The sequence below is a fragment of the Aegilops tauschii genome, chromosome 5 (genome assembly GCF_002575655.3).
Source record: "Aegilops tauschii subsp. strangulata cultivar AL8/78 chromosome 5, Aet v6.0, whole genome shotgun sequence".
In the NCBI taxonomy this organism is placed as follows: Eukaryota; Viridiplantae; Streptophyta; class Magnoliopsida; order Poales; family Poaceae; genus Aegilops; species Aegilops tauschii.
In genome coordinates, this window is record NC_053039.3 from 394,230,585 (window position 1) to 394,239,847 (window position 9,263).

Consider the following 9,263-nt stretch of genomic DNA (forward strand, 5'->3'; position numbering starts at 1 on the left):
GATGGGTTAATGCCCATTTTGCGCACTGTATCCTGATAGAGCAGATTGAGGCTGCTGCCACCGTCCATGAGGACTCGCGTCAAGTGCAATCCATCAATGATTGGGTCGAGGACCAGTGCGGCTGAACCGCCATGACGGATACTGGTCGGATGATCCCGGCGATCAAAAGTGATCGGGCATGACTACCATGGATTGAATTTTGGGGCGACTGGCTCTATCGCATAGACGTCCCTGAGCGCGCGCTTGCGCTCCCTCTTGGGGATGTGTGTAGCATATATCATGTTCACCGTTTTGGCCTGAGGGGGAAACTTCTTCTGTCCCCCTGTGTTCAGTTGCCGGGGCTCCTCATCCTCGTCCTCGCTTTGCATTCCCTTTTCCTTGTTCTCGGTATTTAACTTGTCGGCCTGTTTAAAAACCCCACAATCTCTGTTGGTATGATTGCCTGGTTTGTCTGGGGTGCCACGGATCTGGCACGGGCGATCGCGTATGCGGTCCAAGCTGGATGGTCCCTAATTGTTTCTTTTATATGGCTTCTTCTGCTGTCCAGACTTGGAGCCACTGAATCCGGCGTTGACTGTCATGTCATCGGTGTTGTCACCATTGCTTCGGCGTTTGTATCTGCTGCGTCGGAGCTTGCCGTTGCTATTTTTGACCTCGGAGGTGCCCGTTTCACTTGCCGTGTTTTTGCTACGGGCGAGCCAACTATCCTCACCCGCGCAAAAGCGGGTCATGAGTGCCGTGAGGGCTGCCATGGACTTCGGCTTTTCCTGGCCGAGGTGGCGGGCGAGCCATTCGTCATGGATGCTATGTTTAAAGGCTGCTAGGGCTTCGGCATCCGGACAGTCGACGATCTGGTTCTTTTTAGTTAGGAACCTAGTCCAGAATTTCCTGGCTGACTCTCCAGGCTGTTGAACTATGTGACTTAAGTCATTGGCATCTGGTGGCCGGACATATGTTCCTTGGAAGTTGTCGCGGAAGGCGTCTTCCAAGTCCTCCCAGCTGCCAATAGAATTTTCAGGCAGACTGTTTAACCAGTGCCGAGCTGGCCCTTTGAGTTTAAGTGGGAGGTATTTGATGGCGTGAAGGTCATCTCCGCGGGCCATATGGATGTGGAGAATAAAATCATCAATCCATACCGCGGGATCAGTTGTTCCATTGTATGATCCAATATTTACTGATCCCGCGGTATGAACCCTTCTGGGAATTCATGATCCAATACTTGTCAGTGAAGCAAAGAGGGTGTGCGGCGCCTCTATATCGGGCCGCATCGCGACATAGCTCCGATGGAGTCCGTCTGCGGTTTTCGGCTCGGGCGTGACTAGGCTTGTCACGTCTGAATAGGTAGTCGTCGTCACGTGTTGAGGCACGCCCTCGTGATCCGTAGATTGATCTGGTATGTCCTGCTCTACTGTCCAGGTCCTGCCGAAGGTCATATGTATAACCCCGAGCTGTTTTATCTTTGTTTTTACGTTGAGGTGGGGCGGGCTGGTGTTCGGCTTGAGTTGCCGCTTTATCCCGACCGCGTGGTGGTCGGTCGGCCGCATTGCGCGAGGGAGGTACGGGCTCCGGCGCCTCCTCATCGAACTGAGGTAGCAATCTGCGCTTCGGGTAACTCTTGGCTGGGCGCTTGAGGCCGTATTCTTCGGCTGCCAGGACATCTGTCCATCTATCGTTGAGCAGGTCTTGGTCAGCTTGAAGCTGCTGCTACTTCTTTTTCAGGCTCCTTGCAATGGCTATTAGCCGGCGCTTGAAGCACTCCTGCTCGAGAGGTTCCTCAGGCACAATGAAATCCTCATTGCCGAGGCTCACCTCGTCCTCGGAGAGCGGAAGGTAATTACTGTCCTCCGAGTCGTCATGTGTGGCCTGTTCATCAGGGCTAACTTGCTCGTTTTCCCGTTCCTCCTGTTCGGAGGTTGCCCCAACAGGTTCTTCGTTGTCTTCGGCGTCGTCCAGGGTATTGTTTTCTCCGGTGCCAGTATTGCTATATTTTGCTCGACGTGACTTAGAGTGGCGCCGCTGGCGCCGGCGCCTGGGCTGTGTCTCAGGAGGTATATCTTCGACTGGATCTTCTTTGTCATCGTCGTTAGGCTCTTTAGGTGTATCCACCATGTACACGTCGTACGAAGAAGTGACCGTCCAGCGTCCAGTAAAAGGCGGGTTTTGGTCCTGCTCCTCGTCTGCATCGTCGTCCATACCGTCGATGTCTTCGTAGCCGTAATCGAGCATGTCGGTTAAGTCTTCGACAGTGGATATGTAGTGGGTGGCGGGTGGGAAGCGAAATTCCCCGTCATCAGCCTCCAGTTCGAACCAGATATAGTTCGGCTGTGAGTCCCCCGCTAAGGATAGATTTTTTAATGAGTTCAGCACGTCGCCTAAAGGTGAGTGCCGGAAGATATCCGCGGCGCTGAATTCGGCGATCGATGACCGATCCAGCTCGACATACGCGGATGCACATGGTTCGGAATTTATAGTCGGAAGCGAGTCCGAGGTTCCAGTGACACAGACATCACCCGAGGTTAGGTCTGTGTGCGGCTCCAATGCCACGGAATCTGCGGCTTCCGTGGCGGGGTTGAGCTTTTCGTCCTCGGATGGCGTGATCTGCTCCGGATCTAAGGCCAGAGCGGTTACAAGTGCAATTTCCTGGATATGGCCCGATGACATATTTAAGTCATGTTCATCGCACTGACAGGGAGCGGCTGCCATGGTCTCGAATCCGTCGAAGATCAAGTCCCCACGGATATCCGCGACGTAGTTCAAGCTCCCAAATCTAACCTGATGGCCAGGGGTGTAGCTGTCGATCTGCTCCAGATGGCCAAACGAGTTGGCCCGCAGTGCGAAGCCGCCGAATACGAAGATCTGTCCAGGGAGGAAGGTTTCCCTTTGGACAGCATCGTTGTAGATGATCGAAGGAGCCATCAAACCTTTTGATGACGGCACAGTGGAACTCTCAATGAAAGCACCAATGTCGGTGTCAAAACCGGTGGATCTCGGGTAGGGCGTCCCGAACTGTGCGTCTAAGGTCGATGGTAACAGGAGACGGGGGACACAATGTTTACCCAGGTTCGGGCCCTCTCTATGGAGGTAATACCCTACTTCATGCTTGATTGATCTTGATGAATATGAGTATTACAAGAGTTGATCTACCACGAGATCATAATGGATAAAACCCTAGAAGTCTAGCATGTATGACTATATCTGTTTCCAAACTATGCCCTCTGGTTTATATAGACACCAGAGGGGACTAGGGTTGTACAAAGTCGGTTACAGAGAAAAGAATCTTCATATCTGGATGCCAAGCTTGCCTTCCACGCCAAGGAGAGTCCCATCCGGACACGGGAGAGAGTCATCGGTCTTCTATCTTCACAGCCCATTAGTCCAGCCCATGTCCAACAGGCCGGACGCCCGAGGACCCCTTAGTCCAGGACTCCCTCAACGGTGTTGGTGATGTGATCCGCGCAGGGCTTCGCCTAAGCACTACGACAATATGACCGAGGTGGTAAACTGTGGAGGGGGGCACCACACACGGCTAAGAAACAACTGTTGTGCTTTGGGGTGCCCCCACCCCCGTATATAAAGGAGGAGGGGAGGAGGAGGCCGGCCCAAGAGGGGCACCAGGGGGGAGTCCAACTAGGATTCTGTGACGCCCCCGATTTGACCGTACACTAATCATGCACGCAAATGTGTACGATCAAGATCAGGGACTCACGAGAAGATATCACAACACAACTCTAAAACATAAATAAGTCATACAAGCATCATAATACAAGCCAGGGGCCTCGAGGGCTCGAGAACAAGTGCTCGATCACAGACGAGTCAGCGGAAGCAACAATATCTGAGTACAGACATAAGTTAAACAAGTATGCCTTAAGAAGGCTAGCACAAACTGGGATACAGATCGAACGAGGCGCAGGCCTCCTGTTTGGGATCCTTCTAACTAATCCTGGTCGTCGTCAGTGGGCTGCACGTAGTAGTAGGCACCTCCAGTGTCGTAGGAGTCGTCGTCGATGGTGGCGTCTGGCTCCTGGGCTCCAGCATCTGGTTGCGACAACCAGGTAGAAAGAAAAGGGGGAAAAGAGGGAGAGAAGCAACCGTGAGTACACATCCAAAGTACTCGCAAGCAAGGAGCTACACTACATATGCATGGGTATATGTGTAAAGGGGCATATCAGTGGACTGAACTGCAGAATGCCAGAATAAGAGGGGGATAGCTAATCCTGTCGAAGACTACGCTTCTGGCCATCTCCATCTTGCAGCATGTAGAAGAGAGTAGACTGAAGTCCTCCAAGTAGCATCGCATAGCATAATCCTACCCGGCGATCCCCTCCTCGTCGCCCTGTTAGAGAGCGATCACCGGGTTGTATCTGGCACTTGGAAGGGTGTATTTTATTCAGTATCCGGTTCTAGTTGTCATAAGGTCAAGGTACAACTCCGGGTCGTCCTTTTACCGAGGGACACGGCTAGTCGAATATATAAACTTCCCTGCAGGGGTGCACCACATAGCCCAACACGCTCGATCCCATTTGGCCGGACACACTTTTCTGGGTCATGCCCGGCCTCGGAAGATCAACACGTCGCAGCCCCACCTAAGCACAACAGAGAGGTCAGCACGCCGGTCTAACCCTATGCGCGCAGGGGTCTGGGCCCATCGCCCTATGCACACCTGCACGTTGCGTACGCGGCCGGAAGCAGACCTAGCCTAGTGGCGTTCCAGTCCAATCCGGCGTGCGCCACTCAGTCGCTGACGTCACGAAGGCTTCGGCTGATACCACGACGCCGGGATACCCATAACTACTCCCGCGTATATGGTTAGTGCGTATAGACCAAATGGCCAGACTCAGATCAAATACCAAGAACTCGTTATGCGTGTTATGTCGAAGTAACCGCGGACGCCGTCCAGGGCCAGGCCCACCTCTCACCTAGGCGGTCTCAACCTGCCCTGTCGCTCCGCCACCAAGATCCACTTGCGGGTACTCCTACGAGCCGACCCGACTTTAGTCATCACATGTGTCATGTATATAGTATATAAGTATATACCCGTGATCACCGCCCAAGTGATCACGGCCCGATAGTATAGCATGGCAGACGGACAAGAGTGTAGGGCCACTGATGGAACACTAGCATCCTATACTAAGCAGTAGGATAGCAGGTAAGGGTAACAACTGTCGCAACAATGACAGGCTATGCATCAGTATAGGATTAACCGAAAGCAGTAACATGCTACACTACTCTAATGCAAGCAGTATAGAGAAGAATAGGCGATATCTGGTGATCAAGGGGGGGGCTTGCCTGGTTGCTCTGGCAAGTAGGAGGGGTGGTCAACTCCGTAGTCGAACTGGGCAGCAGCAGCGTGGGTCTCGTAGTCTACCGGAGAGAAGAGGGGGAAGAAACAGTAAATACAATGCAAACATAAGCATGACGATGCGTGACATGACAATGAGCGGTGCTAGGTGTGTCCTAACGCGGCAGTAGGTGGTACCGGCGAAGGGGGGGAACATCTGGGAAAGTATTCCCGATGTTTCGCATTTTCGGACAGATGAAACGAAGGGGGAAAGTTGCGTGTTCGATAGGTTAGGGAGGTGTGGTGGACGAACGGGCTACGTATTCAGATTCGTCTCGTCGTTCTGAGCAACTTTCATGTACAAATTTTTCCCATCCGAGTTACGGATTAAAAGATATGATTTTCTAAAGATTTAATCATTTTCTGGAATTATTTAATTTAACAAAAAAGGAATATGATGTCAGCATGACGTAATGATGACCTCAGCAGTCAACAGAGCGGCTGACCAGGTCAAACTGACCAGTGGGTCCTACCTGTCATAGACAGTGGACTAACAGAAGATTAAACTAAGTTAATTTAGATTAGTTAACTACTGGACCCCACCTGTCATTGTCTAATCAACTAAACTAATTAGTTTTAATTATTAAAATGTTTTAATTACAGGATTAAGCGGTGGGGCCCGCACGTCAGTGGCTGGGGCCTGCCCAGTCAGCAGTTGACTGGGTCAACCCAGTCAACTGGGACCCACGGGGCCCACTGGCAGTGGCTCTGGGGTGGCCCCAGGCCAGCCACGTCGGCGGCCGGCACCGGAGTTGGCTCCGGCGAGCCAAAACGCGGCGGAGGGTGCGGCCGTGCGTCGGGATTCGCCGTTCGGCGGCCAAAATGGACGCGGCCGACGCCGTTCGAACGGGAGCGGCGAGCCGCAGCTAACCGCGGTGGTAGCCGGCCCCGGGGCGGCCGGAAACGGCGTCGGCGTGGAGCACGGGCGGCGGTGGCCTTCGGGCGCTCGACGGCGATGGGGCTTCGGGACACGGCTTGCCGCGCGGAGCGGCTCTACGGGCGGCTGGTGCTCGCGCGCATCCACTGCCGCAGTCGGCAGTAGGCGGGAGGTGACGAGCTCACCGGAGACGAGCTCGCGGCGGCGGCCGAAGCACTAGCCCGTCGAGGACGGCGCCAGGGGGAGCGGGAGGAGTAGCGGGCGCGTGCAGTGGGCGCGGGCGGAGGTGCTGAGCACGGCGGGGTGGTCGGCCGCGAGCTCTGCGAGCCGTGGCCATGGCGGCGAGCACCACCGCGGCGATGAGCTCGGGCACGACGGTGGGAGCAGCTACGGGGCAAGAAGAGAAGCGCGAGGAGAGGGGGAAGGGGGGCGGAGCTCACAGTGCTCCTGCAGATGTGCTCAAGCGTGCTCGAGGAGGGCTCGGTGCGGCGGAATCGGCGGCGAAGCTCGTTGGAGCAGAGGAGGAAGACGGCAACGTCGGGGGGGCGTTGCGGTGGCTCCGGTCTCCAACGGGCTGCACCAGTCGAAGCAGCGGGCGACGGCGGCCCTTGGAGACACCGTGGGGCGGCGAGGTGGGCACGGTGGCCGTGGCTAGGCCGGAGGCATGGCGGCGGTGGCGTTCGGATGCGGAGGGGAAGGAGAGGGCGAGGTGGATCCGAGGGAGGAGGGAGAGGCGCAGGAACCGAGGGCGAGAGTGGGGGCGAGTGGGAGGCGTGATCGAGGAGGCGGGGCGTGGCGGCCTTATCCTCCCCCGTCACCGGCGAGGGGGTGCGGCGGGGACGTGCCCCTGTTCCGACCCCGGTCGGGGGAACAGGGAAGGGGAGGGAGCGACCGAGCGAGGTGGGCCAGGCCGGCTGGATGGGCCGGCCGGTGGTGAGTTGGGCCGTCTGGTCCAATAGAGGGGGGGTTCTTTTGTTTTAATTTTCACTTTTTCCTTTTATTTATTTTCTTTTCTGTTTTAATTCAATTTAAATTATTTAGGCATTTTATAAAAATATGTTTTCTTTACTATAATTACCCTTGTAATATTCGACACCCACCGAACATTTTGTTTCAATTTTGAAAAACTTTTATTGTTAATATTAATTTGAATTTGAATTTTGAAACGGTTTGACCTAACGGTAGATTAGCAACAGTAACTGTGGTGACGTGGCACCACTAGCGTGGGATTACTGTAGCTTGATTATCCGGGCGTTACAAAACTCCTCCACTACAAGAAATCTCGTCCCGAGATTTAGGAGGTAGAAGGAAAAAGTGCGGGGTATTCATCACGCAGGCGATCCTCGTGTTCCCAAGTGGCTTCATCCTCAGAATGGTGCGACCACTGGACTTTGAGGAACTTGATCGCCTTCTGACGTGTGCGGCGTTCAGCTTGGTCGAGAATGCGGACCGGATGCTCCTTATAGGAGAGGTCCTGCTGCAATTCGAGCACTTCATGATCCACAGCTCGGATTGGGTCCTTGAAGCAATGGCGGAGCTGTGACACATGGAACACATCGTGAACCTGAGAAAGGTTCGGTGGAAGCTCCAGTTGGTATGCCACTTTTCCACGCCTTTCGAGAATAGTGAATGGGCCAATATAGCAAGGAGCTAGTTTGCCCTTGATCCCGAAGCGGTGAGCACCCTTCATAGGTGTGACTCGAAGATAAGCCTTTTCGCCAGGTTGATAGACCATGTCTTTATGATGACGGTCATACTGACTCTTCTGACGTGACTGAGCAGTCTTGAGATTCTCACGGATAATGCGGACTTGTTCTTCGGCATCTTGGATAATATCCGGACCAAAGAGTGGACGTTCCCCAGTTTCTGACCAGTTCAGAGGGGTTCGGCACTTTCGTCCATATAACACTTCGAAGGGGGCCATCTTCAGACTAGCTTGATAGCTATTATTATAAGAGAACTCAGCATACAGGAGAGATTCCTCCCATTTCTTGCCGAAGGAAATAACACAAGCTCGAAGCATGTCTTCGAGAACTTGGTTGACGCGTTCAACTTGCCCTTGCGACTGAGGATGAAACGCAGTACTGAATGACAGATGAGTTCCCATAGCTTCTTGAAAACTTGCCCAGAATCTTGAAGTGAATAAGCTGCCACGGTCTGAGCTGATAACCAATGGAATACCATGGAGCGAAACAATCCTGTACATATAGAGCGTTGCCAGTTGACTAGCAGTGATCGTTTCCTTGACCACCAGAAAATGTGCAACTTTGGAAAACCGGTCAATGGCAACAAGAATAGCATCATTACCTTTCTGTGATTTGGGAAATCCAGTGACGAAGTCCATCTCAACATGGTCCCATTTCCATTCAGGAATAGAGATAGGTTGCAGAGTTCCAGCAGGCCTTTGATGTTCTGCTTTGATACGACGGCAAACGTCACACTCAGCAACATAACGAGCAATGTCTTGCTTCATATTAGACCACCAGAATCTCTGACGGATGTCTTGGTACATCTTTGTACTACCAGGGTGGATACATAGAGGCGTATCATGAGCTTCTTTCATAACTTCCTGTGTCATATCCAGGTTTTTCTCTGCACATGGCACCACTAGGCGGCCCTTGAAGTATAAGGTGCCATCTTCAGCAATAGTGAAGAATGAGGGCTTTCCTTCTGCGAGGTAGCGCTTACTCTTGTGGGCTTCAGAGTCATACTTCTGTAGCCTTTTGATGTTGTCCATGAGATCTGGTTTAGCAACTAGGGTATTGAGGGAACCCTGGGTAACAACGTGGAGGTTCATCTTGCCAAACTCCTTAGGAGGGGGAGCGAGTGCACCCGGAGGAACAATATGGAGGTTCAGCTTCCTGAATTCTTCAACAAGCGAGGGCTGAACTTTGTGAACCTGGAGGTGGTTGCAGTAAGACTTGCGGCTCAAGGCATCAGCCATTACATCAGCCTTGCCTGGCGTATAGGAAATACCCAAGTCAAAGTCTGCAACAAGCTCCATCCATCTCTGCTGACGGAGGTTCAGATCTGGCTGAGTAAACAGAT